Here is a 22,216-nt window from a genome sequence, read left to right as displayed (position 1 = left end):
AGAAGGGATTCATCAAGTGTAATGGAAATGCTATGGAAAGGTTATTTAATACATTCAGAGGAATAATATGTCAGCAACTTCAATTCTGTTTTTGACATGAATTAACCATTTTCTCCCTTGGGGTCTTCTCCCACATAGTTCAGTTCTCTCTACCATTCTGGTAAAGGTTTTACACCAGTGGTTATCTGAGACTAGGGCAGATTATCTCTGAGATAGTTTGTCTCTCCAAAATGTCTAAAGGGAACTCAAAAATTCAGGAAGCAAAAAGCACATATTCTCGTGTGAAAGATGTGAGAAGGAGAACAAACTGGGATGAGCTGATAACTTAAAGGTCTCTTTGCTCAGCTGAACAATTAGTGGTTACCCAATGACTTCGGGACCGGTCTTGAATAGATTTCACACCTCAATTTCCCACCATTCTCTGGAACAAAAACTACCAAAGCAGATTTCTTAGCAGTTAACTCTTTCGGGAATCTATATGAAACACCAAAAGATGGGTTCTAAGAAGTGTATCAGGAATCAAATAAAGACATCTAAATCCACAACTATATTTTTATAAGAATTTTAATTTAATACTCATCTTTCAAAACTGCAGGAGGATGTAGTAAGCTAAGAATTGCATCCTGTATGCCACAGGCAAGTTTATTTTTTAAGAGTATAAAAAAAGAAGATACAGATATTCAGAAACAGATGAACAAAAAAAAAAAAAAAAAGCCTAATGACTCAACATTAACTTAACAGTGGGTTGACTTGGTTTTAGTTCCAGGCACGGGCAAAGGTTCAAGTTGGATCTCGTTTTATTCAAACTGGTTTTCCCACCAACTTTAGTTACATCGTGACAGAACTCCCACTACTATGCCTCAAATACCAAACACTTTGCCAATACTTTTATTGGATTAAAGAAAAGAGATCTCAAGTAAACATGTTTTGATACCCCCAAAGAGCATGAATCTCTTTTTTGCTAGTGCCCCTTGTTTCTTATTTTTTTTCTAGATTCTTTCACCACACCTCTTTGCTGCCAGCTATTTTTGTAGAGAAGGAATCTGTAACGGAGAAATGTACTTTTTTCATTGCCCAGTCAACCTCCAGTGAGACCTAAACCTGTTTAGCTGCAAATACAGTATCATTATTTTGCACAAAACTTCAGGCCACTGTCATTTAAAGTGGATTGCAGTTCTTAAAATTTGCATAACCCAAGGAATGCCTCAATGTATTTGTCATAAAAAGAAAGAAAAATGGCTTCATCTCATCTAAGAGCCCTAAGATATTTTATAAAGACTACTGGTATTGCTGATAGATTAAAGCCATGAACTGCTCTCATCCCCACAGTAATGCTATGTATGACATCCCACAAGGTTTAGCAAACTGCATAAAGCAAACTGCATTTGTTCCCATATTCTTAGGCCTATGGGCTCAGTTTCTAATTAGCAAAAGTCCACTTTGGAAGGAAAATGCAAAATGTCCTTATTACCGAAATACTTCAAAAATATTAATTCTTGCCTCAAGAGTGCCTCAAAGCCACCTCCATTCCCACCTCTGTCAACTACTTCAGTGCTCAGAGTGAACCATTTCTTTAAAATGGAAGGACTTATATTCTCTTTTCCATTCCATAACATCAATTGACCTGAACAAATCGTGTTTTTTTCTTCTCTCAACGGTAGCTTACCTCCCCCAGGATGCCTTCAAACAGTTACTTAAAAGATTTTCATGGTTGGATTGGTCTCAGGCTAGAATAACTTAAGAGTCAATGGTAAAGGGCACAGAAATAAAGAGAGCCCTGGGCAGCTGGTACACTTGATTGAAAAGGAGTCCTACTTTGGGCCAGAAATTACTGTTTATGCTTGGGATACAATAGGCACTACAGTAAGTTATTAGAAATGTGTCTTATTTAAGACCAAAGACCAGATCATAATCACAAAAACGTGCAGAGATTTTTAAAAAGAACATGGAATACTTTAGATTTTTTCTGATGGTTTATCACCAAGTACTATACTGAATAAAGTGAATCCAGTAAAGAAAACATGAGATATCAGATTAAATCAATGGTTGGTTATAATTATGTTCTGTGTGTGGCCTTGGAAGGCAAAGAATAAGATTTTGCCAGTAGCATGTCATTTCCTGCCCATTTATGCCCAGAAGCCCAAATGGGTTTACATGTTGGTAGAAGAATACAAAAGTTTAATCTAATAATAAGCTTTAGTTTAAGAATGGGGACCAATTACATAAAGCAGTTTCCTCCTAAATAAGCATTCTGAAGATAATTACATTACTTAAAAGTGAAGTACTGCAATGTGTTATTTTCACATTGATGGATTCTGCCCAAAGCAGGAAAGGTTGCACAGTGCTCCTTCAGGGCTGTCTATGACCTCTAGCTGGTCAGTTTCAGTTCTTAGCTGTATCACAGCCACAATGACACATGGATATTAGTTGTCTCTATATCCAATATATAGGGTTATACCTTTTGTTAAGTTAGAAAAACAGAAAGAGATCATGGAAAGGTTATATGGTGGGTGTGGGTAGGAGGCAGAGAGGTGGGAAGAAGGCAGTGTTCCCTAGTAAAGCCAATTTACACCTTAAGTACATAAGAAAACCATCTAAAAAATATTCTGACCATTGCTTTAACTAGTTGATTCAAGAGTTTTCATCTTCAAGAAATGTGGATGTGCATACATGGCAATCAGAATGACAGAAACATCATTATGTCTACCAATCACATTACTTTACAATATGACCTTTGTTAATCAAATTGTTAAAAGCAGCATTCAAAGAGGTAATTCAGAAATTGTTCTTATCTATCTCATAAAGGCAGCTATAACCAAAATGGTACAATGCCAGTGAATCTTCAAGGAATAATGGAGCCTGTTCTATTGATGTTTTCATTAAGGAAACAAAAACAGACTATATTGCAGTTGAACAGAAGAAAGGTATTCTAATAGGAATGCCAATGAATATCAAGAAATGACATTTCTAATAAGAAATTAGAAAAGACATTTCTAATAAGAAATAAAATCAGGGAATACCATAAACAAAAAAAACAGTGTAATTTTTAAATGAGATAAATTCATAAAGTAATACAGAAAGCAATTATTAAAAAATTTTAGTAAATAAAATCTATTTGAAAGATTTGAAATTAATTTTATCATAGCACATAAGAATGTTGGAAAGGGGGGCACCTGGGTGGGTCAGTGGGTTAAAGCCTCTGCCTTCGGCTCAGGTCATGATCCCAGGGTCCTGGGTTCGAGCCCCGCATCAGGCTGTCTGCTCAGCAGGGAGCCTGCTTCCACCTCTCTCTCTCTTTGCCTACCTCTCTGCCTACTTGTGATCTCTGTCAAATAAATAAATAAAATCTTAAAAAAAAAAGAATGTTGGAAAGGGAAGGAATAAATATCAATAGTCACGAAAAATATGTGAAGAGGTTAACATAGGCATATTGCATTTTCTTTCCCAGCATGAAAGAATCAAAGTAAATGTAATTATTTACCGACAATACAAAGTTTTGAAATTCAAGTTGGTAACAGATCCAGAGAAATTCTTCTATGTTATCTATATTATGAAAGGTTGAAAACTGAGTTGGTCATTTGAAATGACTTAGATATTTAACACCAAATATCTAGCACTGAATGGTTACATAGATGAGAACTACAATTCTGCCATTGCTGTCATAGGAAAGGTGATTCTGAGTCTCCTTCACTTATTAACATGTATATTCAGGTTTTCTTATTTCTAGATAAATTAATGTAAAAAGAGGATTCTACTTCATATTTTTCACATAGAATTAAAAAGGAACATAGGAGTATGGATGAATAATTAGTTTTATCCTTGCTAGTTATTACCTTTCTTTTCACTCAGCCAAGTAATTTTAAATTATATGGAAATTATTCAACTAACATGATCTGAAATAAAAACACCACCACACACATGGCTAGAAGCTAAAGGCACAGGTGAAAAATGTATCTGTCAAAAAAACATTTCAATAAAATCAAGGGCAAAGGTCAAACTAACCCTCTGGAAACATGGAGACTGCTTAACTGATTTGGAAGACTATAATTGTATTTACTTGTCTTTTGTTGGAACCATTCCAACAAATTCCAAGCCATTCTAGAAGGGTAAATTTAGCATGGTTAAGGGAAGAAACCTCAGCACTTTTTTTAGGGACCTGCTCAGATATTACTTCCTATTCTCTGTAGTGGCCTATTAGAGATATTGAGCCTTCTTTATGCCAAGAGCTGTAGCGATGGTTACTGCTTCTAAGGTACTGATCGTGATCCTAGAAATGTCAGAAAAAATACCCAAAACCTCTCACCTGCCACCAAAACCTCTCTACCTGCTTTCTGAGCATAATATCTTAGCTACTGTACAGTGGGGGTAATCTTTCTAGATGGACTCTTTTTTTTTTTATTTATTGGGGTACCTGGGTGGCTCAGTCAGTTAGGCATCTGCCTTAAGCTCAGGTCATGATCCCAGAGTCCTGGGATTGAGTCCCACGCTGGGCTCCTGGCTCAGTGGAGAGTCTACTTCTCTCTCTGCCTTTGCCCTTCCCCCATACTTATGTTCTCTCTGTCTCTCTCTCAAATATATAAAATCTTTTATTTAAGATTTTATTTAAGATTTTATTTATTTGAGAGAGAAAGAAGATGTGGGGGGAGTGGCAGAGGGAGAGAGAGAATCTCAAACAGACTCCCTGCTGAGAGCAGACTCTCTGCTGAGAGCAGAGCCCAATGTAGGGCCCCATCTCACAACCCCAAGATCACTTGACCTGAACTGAAATCAAGAGTCAAAGGCTTAACTGACTGAGCCACCCAGGTGCCCTGAGAAGGACTCTTTAATGCCGTATTCCAGAGCATGAAGTCAGGAAGTTAAAAGCCAGGTATTTTTGTTCCTTCATGTAAATGGAAGGGAATATAAGCTGTGGTTGGTAGATTTTCTGATGTTCCCTGTTGCTTGTGAGACAGGACCACCAAAAATTAATTGGACATTTTTTCTTTAGCTCTATGCCTGTGGTGTCCAATATGGTAGCCACTAGCCACACGTGGCTATTTAAATCTAAGTTACTTAAACTTGTAAAATTAAAAATTCAGTTCCTCAGTTGTACCAGCCATATTTTAAACATGCTCACTAGTCACATGTGGTAATGCCCATCATATTGAATAACAAAGCTCTAGAATATTTTTATCAATATAAATGTTCTACTGGACAGTGTTGCTTTACAGTATAAATGATGATTTTTAACATCTTACATCTGCATTGAGCAACCTCATCACCATTTGTACTTTATAGGCAAAAAAAGTTGTGATCCCAAGAGGTTAAATGACTTGTCAGGGTGACACAGTGAGTGGTGATTTGCAAAAATCTGAGACTCACCTAATTTTAAGCAAGGTCAACTGACTTCTATCAAATGTACTTTCACAGAAACTTCACACTCAAAGCAGATGAGTTCCCCAAATAATCAAAATTCCCTACTTAAGATTTTTTTTTTTTTTTTTAGATTTTATTTATTTGACAGAGAGAAAAAGAGAGAGAGAGACACAAACAAGGAGAGCAGTAGGCAGAGGGAGATGGAGAAGCAGGCTCCCTGCTGAGCAAGGAGTCCAATGCAAGACTCCATCCCAGGACCCTGAGATCATGACCTGAGCCAAAGGCCAGATGCTTAACCAACTGAGTCACCCAGGTGACCCCCCCTTAAGATTTCTTACACAAGATTGTCAAAGGTGAAGGGAGACTATCATATGGTTATAGAAATCCATCACTTTTCCTTTTCCTTGCTTCTAAATTATGTTGAACTTTATACCTGTGTCTTATTTCATATTTTGGATCTTTCTGATTCATGGCCACCAATCCCTAATTTTTCACTTTAATTTATCTTTTTGAATATTTTACCCTGATGTTCTAGTCCCTTCTCTAGATCTAATTCATATGGAAAAACTTTGAGCCACAGACCTAGCAGATTTCTCTCACTCACAGACTCTAAAGGTGGTCTATGATTGTGGCTGGGGAAAACGGATGCTAATGTCCAAGATCACCTGGCTCAGATTCTGATCTTGCAAGTACTATAGGCAATGAGCAAACCATAAAGTTGTAAACATAGACTATACGATAGGCCAGTGGGGGCTCATTTGCCGTTTTGGATTTCTGACAAACAATACGGTCACAAAAATCAACAGTGTTTAAAAAAATGGGCAGCAACAAACAGTATAAATGATTTGAATATATTATCTCTATTTTGCTAACTTCTTCATGGTCACAGTTAACACGTGTATATTTAATAGATATTACTCACCCTAAAAATGTACAATTTTAGATAAATTTCCTCAATGACCCCAACTTTTTTATGTTTCCTGATTTTCTATCTGTTTTATCAATTATTGAGACATTGCTGTCTAAATCTCTGGCTATTATGTAGATTTGTCTATTTCCTTTTATCCTTTTATTGGTTTTGCTTTATGTATTTTGAAGTTCTGTTATTAGGTGCATAACTATTTGCAACTCAGTTATCAGGTATGTCCTGATTAATTGAAACCTTGATCATAATAAAATGAATTTAATTATTCCTGGTAATATTATTTATTCCCAATATACTTTTTTTGGTATTAATATAGTCACTCAAGCTTTTTTTTGGACTAGTTTAGCAGGGCATATCTCTTTCTATCCTTCAAATTTTGACCTATTTGTTTCTTTATATTAAACCAATTTCTCATAGGTAGCTCGGGACTTGCTTTTTATCCAATATGACACTCCCTGACTTCTGGCTGATGTGTTTAGATTGTTTAGACTCAGTGCTATTATTGATATAGTAAAATTTAAATATACTATTTTGTTCTTACATTATTATCTAAACTTTTTATTATTTCTTGCATATATTTTTCTCCATGTATTTTTTTTTTTTCATCCGAAGTAACTGCTATTAAAACTCCCCTGGAACATTTGTGTGTGTGTATTTTATTCTGTGCCACATTATTACATGTGTAGATTTGTGTAACCACCACTGCAATGAAGATAAAGAAGAGTTTCATCTCAAGGATGCCTCATGCTACTCATGCTACTCTCCTATAATACTCTGACAAGTATTAATCTCTTCTCCATCTTTATAGTTTTGTCACTTCAAGAAAGTCAACCTACATGAAATAATACAGTATGTAACCTTTTGAGATTGTTGTTTTCACTCAGCATAATTCTCTTGAGATTATTTTAGTTTTTTTACATATCAGTAGTTCATTCCTTCCAATGCTGACTAGGACTCATGGCATATATGTATCACAGTTTGTTTAACTGTTCTCCCATTGAAGGATTATTTAGGTTGTATCCAGAAGAACAAAAACAACAACAGATTTATCTCTGCTAAAGATGCTGTGAAGGGAATGAAAAGACAAGCTACAGACTCAGAAAATGTTTGCAAACCACTTATCCAACAAAGGACTTGCATCTAAAATATATAAAGAACTTTCATAAGCCAACTGTAAGAAACAAACAATTAGAAAATGGGCCAAAGACATGAAGAGACATTTCACTGAAGAAGTATTCATGTGACAAATGAATATATGAAAATATATTCAGTATCACTAGTCATTAGAGAAATACAAATTAAAACCATGGTGAGATATCACTACATGCCTCTCCGAATGGCTAAAATAAAAAGTGGTAATAATACAAAATGCTGGTGAGGTTGTGGAGAAACTGGACCACCCATGCATCACTGGTGGGATTTCTAAATGGTACAGCTAGTCTGGAAAATGTTATGCCAGTTATTTACAAAGAAAGACATGTGCTTACCATATGACCTAGTAATAAAGGCTTGGGCTTTTATTCTGGGGAAATAAAATTTTAAGTTCACACAAAAACCTGTATGTGAATATTTATAGCTGCTTTATTCATGATAGAGAAAAATAAAGGAATTTTTTAAGAGTATAAATTCAAAGGATAAAAAGCACTGCTGGATTTACTATGAAACTTTAGGGTTACTTTAGGACCTACTCTTTGCTTGCATGGTGCCTTCCGAGGCTCTAGGAGAAACTCTAGCAATGTGTTCAAGTGGTCATTTATTTTTGTATGATTTGCAAAGGTACGTATTTTTTTACTGTAATTAGTTAAGATTGATGTGTATTTCCACTCTTCTCCTTTATCACAATGCATCTTGCATTGGATGGTGGCTATGGTCACTTTTGGGATCTAAGTAAGGAAGTTTATTTGGGTGTACATTGAGTTTTGGTTTAAAAGAATACATTTATGTTGCATGCAATCATTTCTGTGAATAGGTGTGTTATCACAAGCCATCCTAGGTTCTAGGAATATTTTTGCTATTCACTTTATCAACACTCTAGACATCACAATGCAAATATTTAAGATCAGAGATAGTTTTGTAATATTATTGTTCCTATAATACTAGTATATCCAAGTAGTGCCAGAGTAATAATTAAAATATACAAAGCCAGAAACTAATGTCTAAAAAATTGTTTCAAACATCAGATATATAAAATTTGGTGAATAATTTGGGGTCATTTAGACCATATTTTTTTCTGTTTTGATGAGAATTTTATAAACTGTGACTTATAAGATTTTTTGTGTTTATAGAACATAGAACAATATTGTCATATATCAACTCTGTGTGTAAAGTAACATGTTTTGTGCATCTCAGCTCTCAAAGAAAAGGAAAAAAAAGTTTAACCATGTTAGAGAAAGGGTCAAAATATTCTATTTTCTCTAAAGAAAGTGTTGTTACAAAATTGTTTCCATGTAAAGAGACATTCAAAGTGTATGTCATCAGAAAAATTATGGGAGAAAAATATTATAGAATTGCATCAAGCTACTAATCAATAAAAATATTCTATCTTTTAAAATTTTGTGATATCTGTAGTATTTTTAAAAATTTATCACTTTTAGTTCTTATTTTCTGATTCAAAATAAATATTCACTTTCAAATCAAATTTTGTATTCATAATTTTATCCTCATTTTCTTAAAAAGTATATTCAAAACTGTACAAATATTTCTGGTAAAAATTTTGTGTACAAATTTTTTGGGTATGATTTTATCTATTAGATCTTTCTGAAGAGAAGAGAGGAGAGAAGAGGAGAAGAGAAGAGGAGAGAAGAAAAGACAGTAGAATCAGGAATGAAAGTTGGAAGCTAGAAAGCAGATGGATGAGTAAGTAGTTGCTAACTTAGCCAACCAGCAAGTGCCCATGCAAACCATAAGGGTTCCTTAAGCTTAAGCTAAATCCTAAACTGGTGGTAGTAGAAGCATAGAAGCATATAGAACCCCAGAAAGGCTCAGATAATCCAAACACAGAGGAGCATATCAAGCTGAAACCAGGAAGGCCAAGTAAAATCTGCTTAAGAACTAAGTGTTTGTAACATTATATAAGAATTGAATATTAATTTTATGAGCAATTGTTGCATTCCCTCAATTCATTGAGAGAAAGAGGAAATTATGTATGAGGAGTGAGATAGGGGTGTAAGCAAGTTAAGTTTTCATCATCCATAGTATGCACTTAATGAAGCTATCTAAATTGGGAAAATCAAGAAAGAAAAGCATAAAAATGTCATTTAAAAATATGGAGGGAAATATCAAAAAAGTTATGAAAGGGTTGAAAAGGGTTTTGTCTCAGGAACAGAGTAAGAGATAGAGAGGGAAAGACACAGAGGTAGTATTTTTTTTTTTTTATAAGCCTTGTCCAAACATTTAAAATTTAAATTTAAAATTTGTGAATGCACTCAGATGGGATCTTACAAAGAAAGCCCTTTGTTCTCCAGCTTGCCTTTGTATTTCATTTGCTGTGCCCTGGAGTTCTGCCCATAGCAGTACATATAGGTCTGTTTTTTTCTTAAAGACCAGAGAATCATCTATTTTATTGCTATAATGTAGTTTACCTAACCAAGATTATATTGACGGACACTTAATTTGGAGTCAGATTTTTTAAATTACAAAGCCTTAGGGGCAAATCTCTCATGGCAAATTTTTGTTTATATACACATAGGATAAATTCCTAGCAGTGTATTTTTTAAAACTGTTTCAAAGAGGGTTTTGTTTTATCTTTCTTTTTTACAAAGAAAACCTTTGTAAGCAAAGGTTTACAAAGTAACCTTTTTGACTAGTTTTTACAAAAAATGTGGATATAGTACAGAGAGTTTTCATATACTTGTTATTAATATCTTACATTAGTATGGCAAATTTTACATTAGTGAACCAATATTGATACATTTTTATTAACTAAACTGCAAGCTTTATTCAAATTTTTTCAGTTTTTAACTCATGTCCTTTTCCTAGTCCAGGATCCCATCCAGGATACTACAATAAATTTAGTCATCATGTCCTCTTAGGCTTCTCTTGTCTGCAACAGTGTTCCAGACTTTCCTTGTTTTTGGTAACAACCGCAATCTTGAGAAATAGTGGCTAGGTATTTTGTAAAATGGCCCTCAAATGGGATTTTTCTCTTGGTTAGGATGGAGTCATGTCTTTTTCGAAGGAAAACCATAAAGGGAAAGTGTCATTTTCACCACCTCATATCCACGGTGCATACAATCAACATGACTTCTCACTGTTGATGCTAACCTTGAGGCTCTATTTGTCATATTACTTCACCATAAAATTATACTTATTTTTCCACCCCTTTTCTACCCTTTTAACATTTCTTGCAAGGCAGATCTGCTGTCAATGAATCCTCCCAGTTTTTGTTTGTAAAAAATATTTTATTTCTTCTTGACTTCTGAAAGATAATTTCATTGGATATAGAATTCTAGGCAGGTTTTTTGTTGTTGTCATTGTTCAACATTTTAAATATTTCAATCTATATTTCAATCTATCTCTTGTAGTTTGTATTGGTTTTGAGGAGAAGTCCACTGTAATACTTCTTGTTCCTCTGTAGATAAGATGATTCTTTTTTTGCTCTTACTTTTCTCAAGAATTTCTCTTTGTTTTTTATTTTTCTGCTGCTTGATTATGATATTCCCAAGTGTGTGGTTTTGGTATTTGTACTGCTTGGTGTTTTTTGAGCTTCCTAGATCTGTGACTTAGTGTTGATTACCGATTTTGGAAAATTCTTCACCATTATTACTTCAAATCTTTCTTCTGATCCATTTTTTCTTTCCCTTTTTAGTATTCTAATTACATGTATGTTATACTTTCTGAAATTATCCTACAGTTCTTGGATGTTATGTTTTGTTTTGTTCTTTTTTTTTTTTTTTTTTGCATTTCAGTTTGGAATATTGTCTTAATGTTAATTTCATTGGTTCTTCTCTCAGACATTTTCAGTCTACTGGTAAGTCTCTCAAAGGCAATCTTCATTTCTACTACCATGTTTTTTTGTTTTGTTTTGTTTTTTGGGGATTTTGTTTTTTAGCACCTAATATTTATTTTTTTCTTAGACTTTACAATTCTCCACTTAACTACCCATCTCCTCTTGCATATTTTTCCATATTCCCTCAAATATTAATCACTGTTATTTTGAATTCCCTGTCAGGTCATTCCAACATCTGTGTTGCATTCGAGTCTGTTTGCCTTGTCTTTCCAGAATGTGTTTTTTCTTGCATTTGGCTTGTCCCATAATTTTTTGTTAGAAGTTATACATGTTATATTGGATAATAGGAACTGAGGTAAATGGGCCTCTAGAGTGAGGTTTATGTTAATTTCTGCAGGGAGTTGATCTCTGTTTAATGTTTGAAATAGCAAGAGGTGCCAGTGGCCTTGAATTCCTTAAGTTTCTTTGCTTTTGACTCCCCTCTTGTGTTTTGTCTCCCTTAACTATTTCCCTTGGAGAGAATTTACATCTTTCATCTCTAAGTCTGCAACCCCAAGGAGTATCTCTTTCTCAGACTAGACCATACTCAGCCTCTAGCAATTTGTCAAAGTTGCCATCCAAGTATTCCAACTAGTTTGGCTCCATGGGCATCTCCTTCTGGTAAGCAGATCTCAGCTTCTGACTCTCTGGATCCCAGATTTGGGGGTGCCAATTTGTCCTGTGACTTTAATTCTCTGATGAGTCCAAGAAAAGTCATTGATTTTCAGTTTATTTGACTTTATGTTGTTGTAAGAATAGGAGTGACCCAGAACTGAAACTGGAAGTGTTGTAGCAGAGGAGATATTTTGATAGATATTGGCAAGTTGCCCTCCAAAAATTTTTCACCAACTCACATTCCCATCATAATATGTGCAATGACTTCAATACACACTTATTTTTAAGTATCTTGACATCCATACTTGCTAATATTTGACCTTGAGACTGAGATAAACTTAAAAGAGAATAGATATTGAAGAAAGTCTTGAAGATAACTTATTTTCAAAATGCAAATGCATTTTTGTTATGTATTCACATGTCATTGCATTCTATTATAATGGTGGTAGCTGTCTATTTTGATTTCCAAAGGGACTTATTAGCTTGACCTAAAGAAAGAGGAAGTGGGATTGAGGTAGATTGGGTTCTAATAAGAATTCCTCCAGTTATGTTCATTTTTAATTAAAAGAAATTAATGGGCGCCTGGGTGGCTCAGTTGGTTGAGCGACTGCCTTCAGCTCAGGTCATGATCCCGGAGTCCTGGGATGGAGTCCTGCATTGGGCTCCCTGCTCAGCAGGGGGTCTGCTTCTCCTTCTGACCTTCTCCCTCTCATGCTTGCTTGCTCTCATTCTCTCTCTCTTTCTCAAATAAATAAAATCTTTAAAAAAAAGAAATTAATAGGCAGGAACACTGATTTTGCTGAGAAATTGGTGGATTTGCGTGCATTTGGATTTACACATACAAAATATATCAGAATTTTTTGTAAGTTAGCAATCAAAATTGAAATTTCTGACCTTGTTCTGGCTTCAGGAGGGAGTAAAGCTCAGCTATTATGTGCATAAACTGACTTCTACACTAGTCCTTGATAGTTTCAAGCTCTGCCTCTTCTTTCTTTTTTAAAACAAAAATATTCTGCTAGAATTTCTCTTAATTTCCTTGATTATTGCCAGGAAAGTAATGAGTGCTTTCCTCCCTATCTCTCCTTCCATGTAGAGATGATGAAGCAGAATGAGTAGATTTTTTTTTTCTTTTTTCCACATGAATGTTATTTTTCCATAAATGCTTTTTCTGTAACTGAAAAATACACTTCGAAATCCAGTAAACGCTTTTTTAGTCAGCAAATAGTAGAATTTTAGCAAGCCAATGATCTTTCTGTTGGACTTAAATCTTCAAGCATTATTTGACCTCACTGAAAATTTTATCCTGAAAATAATTAATTGTTGGTGTTAGGTAGAATAGAAGAAAGGAAAGGTCTGATATATCAGGGCCAAAATGCATAAAAAAGAGAAAAGAGTCAAAGAATTTTGAATGATCAAGCCATTTTAACTCAAGTTTATTCTACTCTCAAAGTAAAAGAAGTGGAGACTATTTTAAATGGGCTATTTAATTATTGTGAAGAACCACAGTGTCGTTTGTTCATTCACTGATACAAATGTCTACTCATAGTAAATAAATTCTATATTCTAAGGAATGTTAAAATGCTCTCCATTCCTGTAAACAATACGTTTATGTAAAGGAAATGAAATATGAAACAAAGCCAAAACTCTTACTGCAGCTTTGTTTTGTTAAGTTCTGTGTTCATAAGATACTGTCAGCCGTGATGAAATGTAGGACTTTATTAAATGTTATCATTTAACGACATGGAGTATGAAAAAATAAAAACAAGTCACACTTGATGTTGTGGTTGGGACAAACTGAAGAAGTTATCTTCACATTTATATGATAATATTGCTATAAGCTGTGTTGAAAACTGGCAAATATTCAAGTTTTTAAAAAAATAATTCAGGTTCTACCCCTTCTGACCATAAAAGTATATGTATCTTGTAGGTTAAATCATCACAAAACAAAAGTTAAAGATTTCATCTGCATCCTGATCTCATTTTTTTAGACACTGTATTTTACTAAAAACAGTTTTTGGACCTAAGGATTTGAAGTAAATATGAATTGTTTTAAGAGATGATGCAGCCAATAAAAGTAAATTTAATTACCAAATGAAAACTTACTATATGAACATAAGGTCTTTCACTCCCAAATCCCTCTGCTTCTGTTTTAACAGAGTTGCTGAGTGGGAGAATGTTCTGAAATCGCCCACTTTACAGCTCACTTTCTAAACCAGAAGCCTAGGATTAGAGAGGTTTTATCCATGTACAGATAAGTAACAGTAGTTAAAATATCTTCTACATTCAGGCATCAGGAATCACCTTTGTTCTCTTGTCTTTCCTCAAGTCAGAAAGAAGTTTCTCAAATATTCTCATATTACTAAATGTTATACTTAAATATTTGTTTATCCCATTAAAACTGGCACTTAGAATGTATGTATCTTCTCTTTTCCTTGACTTGAATAGAAAATCATTCCAGAGAAAGCTCTCAATCCTAAAAACTTCAACAATTTTTTGTATCATGAGAAAAACAATGCTTGGAATAGTGGTGCCATTTGGAGGTACAGTCCTACCAAATGAGCTCTAACCCTAAGCTTATCAAGAGGCATATTAATGAGAATCTAGTCAATTTCATGATGATTTGGGGGCTGATATTTAGTTGGTCAATTTACTGACTAAAGATTAACTACTTTCAATAAGTGATATATCAACTCTTTATTTGTGGGCTAATTATTTTTACTGAGAGCAGACTAGGAACAAGAGTATGGAATGAGAAGAAACAGGAAAAGAGAAGTGAGAAATAGAGTTGATTTTTTACTGTTGGAAAGATAGGCAATTCATATTGGCAATCCTTTCTCAGATGCAGTAGTGAGGAGGTATTTAAGTAACAGCCAACCCATGTAGCAGAAAAGTTCTGCTGCCTTCTCAAGCACATGTGTAGTAATTACCAACTCTTACTGGAGACCCATTGCCTTCCCTCTTTTTTCTTGGTCAATCTGACTGCATTTTAGCTCCTCCAAGGATGGGTCATTGTTCAAAACCAGTTGTTTCTTTTGCACTCTTTTTACTGATTTTAGCTTTTTGAGCTCCTATAGTGGTATACTGCAACAGTCTGAATCTAGAGAAACCTGTACAGTTCAGCAATCTCTGTGTTGAAAATGTATTATTCCTAACCTGTTTGATAGTATCAAATACAATATTTTCCAGTGTAATGAAATAGGGTTCAATGTAGAATAATGAGCTCCAAAGTAAGAAAGCATGGGGTTATGTCCCATCTCTACCACTGTATAGGTGAATGTCCTTAGCAAAGTACATTTATTCTCTGAGTCCATATTTTCTCATTGGCAAGTGAATGTAATAATAGCACTTGCTTCATGAATTTTAAGTTATTATTACATGAGTTTCTGCCTGAACAGTGCTTAGCATAGAGCACGAGGGTATAACAGACACTCAGTGAATGTTACCTTACAAAAGAGGTTGAATAAATAACATGGCAAATCTACTCTAACTAGAAGGAAATTGAGTACAGTACTCATGCCTTGTTTAAAGCCATTCCTTGGAAATGTGGTGAAGTATTTAAAATTAGTTGCTACGAATCTTAGAACTCAGGCGTCAAGTGTGTAGCTTTCTGGATTCAAGCCACAAACTGGAGGGCACAGAACAGTGGAGGACTCTGATTCTAACAGCTGATAGAGCCTAACCATAATCCATCAGGCCTAAGGCATCAGATAAACTTGTGGTCTTCTTAACATCAATCATTATTAATTAATTTAATTATTAAAGCAGGGTGTATCTCAGGGCGAGTTTCTGCCACTCAAAGACAAGTCTTATGGCTCTTATCAAACAAGGTCCCAAAACAGAATATCTATTTTGTGAAGCTGTTCCTTACAGGCTGACTTAATGAAACAGAAATTTAAGAAACTTCCCTTCTAGAATTATTGAGATTTGGCTTTTTAACTACACATCATGACTCAGAAAAAGAAAAAAAGGAAAAAAAAGAAAAGCTAAAGAATCAATAACTATTTTCTAGACAATTACTCCTTGCTAATTTCTAGTGGACTTGTGTTTCTATGATAAAGTATGACTTGGAATTTAAAAGATGTGTGTTAAGTAATATAAATATTGCTCTAGTTATTAGGCTCAGTGTTCCAGTTTTGGTCTTTGTGATGTCCTCTACTTGTTTGATGTAGTCGTGGAGGGTTCAAAGTAGGTTAGTGATTTTTCATCGCAATAGTTCATGCATTTTTTTTTTTTTATTTGCTTATGGCTACTCAACAATGCTCTTTCCCAGTGTTTGACATTTATTCCTGCAGGTCAGCAGATGACATAAAAAGAAATTAAATACTAAGTTGTAAATTGACTGTTGTTAAGCAGTATGGTGGAAATTTTGATAGAAAAGCTATGAACTGTTTAAACAACTGTTTAAAATAAAGTTTGTGAAGGATGCATGGTTTCCAATAATCTATTCTTTCCTTTTTCTCCTGTACCACTGATTATCAAGATTCCAATAACTATAAATAAACTCTCCAGATGCAGAGGCTGAAACTGCCAATCAACATTCTCTGCAGTCTTTTATGAGTTCCTGGATGTGTGCCTTCCTATTTTTTTCCTGGTAAGGAAATGTGTCCAGCATGCCTTATGCTGGGTACTTCAATATTAACTCTTTCCTGAGGACTTTCTACTTTAACATCTACAAAGTCATAAATGCAAGCTGACATATACAAAAACATTATATTGATACAATTGCCAAGAAATTTCTTTAAAGCCAGTCATATTCCAAGGCAGTGTTTCTCAAAATGGTCCCATTGAAATTCAAAGGAAGCAAAAGAAACACTCTTTAAATATCTCTGTAATTCCCTTGAAAAGCCCTTCAGTGTCCTAGTGTCCTTTTGTTTGTTTGTTTTTAAGTAGGCTCCAAGCTCCGGTTTGAATTCAAGATCCTGAGATCAAGACCTAAGATAAGATCAAGAGTCAGATGCTTAACTAACTGAACCACCCAAGTGCCCCCAACAGGTGAGTGTTGTTTACCCACATTGAAGAATCCAAGGGTAACCTTTAACCTCTTCCCTCTTGCACTGTCCTTTCTGTCTTGCTCCCTTGTTGGCCAGGGAGCCCTTTGGGCTTGAACTTCCCTTACCCAAAATGCAAAGTAGACAATGGACTAGCTACATGGATCATCATTACTGGATCTTGAGTGAGTGAGGTTAAAATTCATAATAGTCATTAGGATGTTAGGATGTTAGCTCAAATCATTTTCATCTTCATTTTTAATATAATAAAAAGTCTTTGACTCAGGCAACTAAATGATTTCTACAGTTGTGGTTCCCTGCCATTGGTTAGTCTTACTGCCTTAGTTTCTACGAGGTTGAGTTATAAATTGCACTGTTATTAGTCTTATTGCCTTGTTTCTATGAGGCTGAGTTATAAACTGGAGAAAGCTTTACTAACCCCAGAAGGCTTTCTGAAATAGTTTTGTAGTCAAAATAAGAAAAAATTATTGGGAAGACGCATTTGTTTTAGACAATAGTTAGGAATATTAGTCCATTGCTGCGGGGGGGGCTGGCTTCATAAGCAGGCGTGTCTATAGGGGTTCACAGGAGGACCTCAGGCTTGGTTGAGACACTGCTACTGTTGATGAGGGGGAGCAGAAGGCTAGCTGAGGATAAAGCACAAGCTGACATCCGGCAACCCCTCCACCCACCTCCCCCCCTCCCAGATGGGACATGTGTGACATTCTTCCAGGAAGCATCCGATGATCTTTATGTTAATGTCTTGCTAGAGGGAAAAACAACCTTAACTTGACAATGGCAAGGGCTCCAATATCCTGGGAGTCCTCTTTAACATATGAAAATCCTTTTGAAACCTCCCTTTTCCTTACCTCCCCAAACTCCTGAGGATATAATCAGTCATTCCTCACAACCCCAGGGTAACAGCTCTTTCTGTCCAGGGGTCCTGTTCCCATGCTTTAATAAAACCACCATTCTGCACTAAAGACGTCTCAAGAATTCCTTCTTGGTCATTGGCTCTGGATCTCACTTCATCGAACCTCACCTATATTCCAAAATCACATTACTGCCATCTTAAAAGTCTTAATAATTTTATCCTTGAACTCGGGCTTTTAAGTGACATTAAATAGGGCAATGAAACATGCGTTTGAACAGATAAGATACATATCTTATTATGGCTGTGATTCCTTGTTGCCCCATTCTCATATAATGGTCACAGTGGCCCCTGAGCACAGGACTCAGGTGGACCCATGAGGCACAGGAGTTCACTGTAAGGTGGGGCAGATCAAAGCAATATATTAGGTTTATGACTGAGTGGGGGAAGGGCAGTCTGACAACCCTGAGAGGTCCCTTTTTCTTTTTGAAAGGGAATTTGCTCCATATGGAGATAGCAGATAAAGGAGTTCTAAGAAACACAAATAACTAAGGAACTCTATCCTATCTTTCCTTACTCCTGTTACTTCCCTGTATTAGCCAATCACATATGCTAGAAATCATGATCCAAGGGAAAGAGAGTGATCATGGTTACCTTTCCCGTTAGTCCTTCTTTACCCATTGGAGGTAGTGTTAGTAGAATGTGCTTGCACTGAAGGTTGAAGTAAACACAGCTGAGTTAGTATTCTGCAGCATTTTTGCCCTTCTGGGGTAAGAATAAAATACATAGGCAATGTATGAGCTATAAAGTGTAAATTGTGTGATTTTGATGATTCTACATGCAAGTTAGAGGTGTTTATATTTGTATTTAAGACTAGCTTTACAATATAAAAGTGAATGGTAAAATTTTTGCTAATAATTAAAATTTTTATTTTTTCTTTATTTATAATGATTTAAGTAAAAATTAAAAAGACACCATGACAAGTCAAGAGAAAAGACTGGAAGAAAGGGAAAAGTGTCACATTTTAATACTTCTAGTAGCATGTTATTTTCTGCTTTTTGAAAAAGAGCTCTACATTTTCATTTTCTTCTGGTCCCTGCCAATGATATAGTTGGCCCTCATTGCTCCAGAGTTGTCTGGGTTTTGCCCTGTCATTAAGGGATGGAGTTTGGGACAAAGGGAAGGGGAGGTGAGATGCTAAGGAACAACTCAAACCCCTTCACTCCTGAGGCCATGAGGACTTTTCTCTTTATTGGTTTAATGGAAGTCTTTCTTGTCTTTTCTGAAATTATCTTGGTAATAGCAGTTTCTATCAGCTTCCAACCAAAGAATGGTCCCAATATTCCTCTTTGTTTCGGATTTTCTAAATACACAGAAGCTTAAGTGAGGTTTGCTATTATTACTTCCTAGAGAGCAAGTTCAAATGCTTGTGTTCAATCACTTACTTTCAAAACCATTTCCTTTTCATTCCATTTTTAATCCCATAATTTGAGTCACTAAAAGCATTTTACACATATCCTGCAGTTTGATTCTCTCCCTTGCCCTTTATTCTTTCGTTTTGACTTCATTTTCATTTATTCTTAGGTGCATGGCATGGCAAGTCAGGACCCAGGCCTTTGTAGATATCTTGTTGGTTGCTGCTAAGGGAAAAAAAAAAAAAAAAAAGAAAGAGAGAGAGAGAAAGTCGCATTGCTAATGCTCTTTGAAATTCTGCTGGGCAGGGTGCCTGGGTGGCTCAGTCAGTTGAGCCTCTGACTCTTGATTTCAGCTCAGGTTGTGATCTTAGGGTTGCGACATCCAGCCCAGTGTTGGGCTCCGAACTTAGCAGGGAGTCTTTGGGATTTTCTCTCTCTAAAATAAAAAGGATGAATGAACGAATGAATGAATAAATGAATGAATGAATAAATAATTCCCAAAAGGCCAGAACCAACTGACCAAGATGTCAATCATGTTTTATCCCCGCCTTCAACTCTAGTGGCCTTTTATGACCTTAAAGTAATCTTTTGATGTCACCATAACCTCTGTTTTGCCTTTTCAGTTTCTCTGATATCCAACCTCATGCTAATTTCTTGAGTCTTAGTATCAGAAAGTGCTAAAGTGTAAATTCTGTTCTGGTTTCTTTCATCTGTGTCCTAACAGAAGGTTTAAAGTTTCTGGACAGATGAACTTCATGTCTGGTCCCCACCAGCATGCCCCGCCCTTACCTGCCTTACTCTGGACAGTTCAGAAACACCAAGCTGTTTGTAGTTCTTCAAAGGTGTCCTATGTCTCAGGCCCCCTTACTTGCCTCATGTGAATCTTCCTGTCTAGAATCTTCTCCCCTATCTTCTTCACCTAGATAATTACTCTTCAAGCTCTAAGTATCATCTTTGGCACTACCCCATCTAGAAGCCCTTCCTGTTCCTTCGCAAGGTGAATTAAGAGCCACAGGGTCTCTTGGCTGTCACTCTACTCCACAAATACTATATTACCGTGAAATCATCTGTTTGTGATAGCCTTCAGACCACAATGCAATATGTTTTTTTTTTTTAAGATTTTATTTTATTTATTTGACAGAGAGAGAGATCACAGTAGACAGAGGCAGGCAGAGAGAGAGAGAGAGAGAGAGAGAGAAGCAGGCTCCCCACTGAGCAGAGAGCCCGATGCGGGACTCGATCCCAGGATCCTGAGATCATGACCTGAGCCGAAGGCAGCGGCTTAACCCACTGAGCCACCCAGGCATCCCGCAATATGTTTTTTTATTTGCTGCAAGTTCTGTAGTTCTGGGCACACACCAGGTATTTATATTTATATATACACAGCATATATATATATATATATATATATATACACACACATATATATGTATATGTGTATATATATATATATACACACACACACACACATATATATAACTGAATCAGATGTATTCTAATCTAATATGTGATATCTTTCTTTTCTGGATATTATTTATGTGGCTCTCACCCAGAGATCACCAATATATGTATAGAAATTATATGCATCCGTTGGGGTACCTAAGTAGCTCCATCAGTAAACATCTGACTCTTGATTTTAACTCAGGTCACGATCTCAGGGTTGTGAGATTGAGCCCCAAAACAGGTGGCACGTTCGGTGTAGACTCTACTTAAGATTCTCTCTCTCCCTCTCCCTTTGCCCCTTCTTCCCTCCCCCTCATCATGGTCTCTCTTTTAAAAAAAATAAATAATTAATCAATCTAAATAAATAAATAAATAAAATAACTTATATGCATTAGCACTATTCTTCTAGAATTTTTAAAGTCATAGATTCTTAAAATTAGAAGGACCCCCAGAATCTCCTACAGATGCTGGGATCCCATTTACAAAGCTTTGGTCCATTTTATTTCATCATTTAATTTAATTTTACTTTTTTAACTGAAGTTGGGGGAAGAAGATGATTGAGGAAGAGAGTTTCATGGATCCTTTCTATCCAAAGCCAATCCCTAATATAAATTCTCTTTTCCAGAAGCCTATCCCAATCATAGATGAGCTACTCGTGTCAGAGGTAGGGGAAAGTCACCAAAAACTCAGGCAAATCCTTTCATAAAAATACCCAACAGAAGACACGACAAAATTTTCAGGTATTTGAGAGTTCTATTATTCGCTCAGCTAAGAAAAGCCAACCAGAAAACAGTTTTGGATCCTCTTCGTGGGGTTTAGCCAGAATTTTAATTTCTTAGGACTTATTCAAATCTTTCCTTCCAGAGAAAGTTAATTGCCTTCAGTTGTCATTTTCGTCCGCATCCTGCGTCACTTACAAGATTGACGTCTGTTCTTCTCAGACTAGAACAAGTACACTGGATTCCAAGAAACAACTTCCATGTTTTTCAAGTTCTTCAGTGTCATTATCTCCTTATACATCTGTCATACCTACCTTCACACAAACACACCGACATATATGACTTTAGGCTTCTGGGGATGAGAAAAGCCAGCCTTGCTGCTCAGATTGGAGACTGATCATCAATCCACGTGTCTAGGGACCCAGCCTAATGAAGAGGGCCTGGGCCAGGAACCTCACAGGTCACTTCTCCTTCATGTCCTGTTGCCAGGTCTTTATGAGATTCCAGGGTTTCCTACCTTGTAGTGTCTCTCTGCCGACACCCTCCACTGCCGAGATAGACAATGCCTTCCTAACTTTGCCAACAGCTAATTTTGAGAGTTGAAAGAAAAAAGTATATGTAGAGTCCAAAGTGCCATCTGTATTGAGAGTTCATTCTTTATCTTCCTTTGCATTACAGGATGGTTAGTCCAGATGGGGTGGAAGGAAGGGCCATGAGAGATGAGAGGAGGCATCCAACAAGAAGAAAATTTAGCCTAATGCTGGTTGACCTTCTTGACCATGTACTGATTTAGACCTCTTAATAATCGGAAGACTCTTGGAGTCAGAATGTTTTTCTCTGAAAAGAAAGTGAATTGCTAAATTATAAAACAATGAGATGGAGAGACTTCTTACCTATG

Source organism: Lontra canadensis, unplaced genomic scaffold, assembly GCF_010015895.1.
Source record: "Lontra canadensis isolate GAN:19392208 unplaced genomic scaffold, GSC_riverotter_1.0 scaffold156, whole genome shotgun sequence".
NCBI classification, from domain to species: domain Eukaryota; kingdom Metazoa; phylum Chordata; class Mammalia; order Carnivora; family Mustelidae; genus Lontra; species Lontra canadensis.
Note: the sequence above shows the minus strand (reverse complement) of the source record.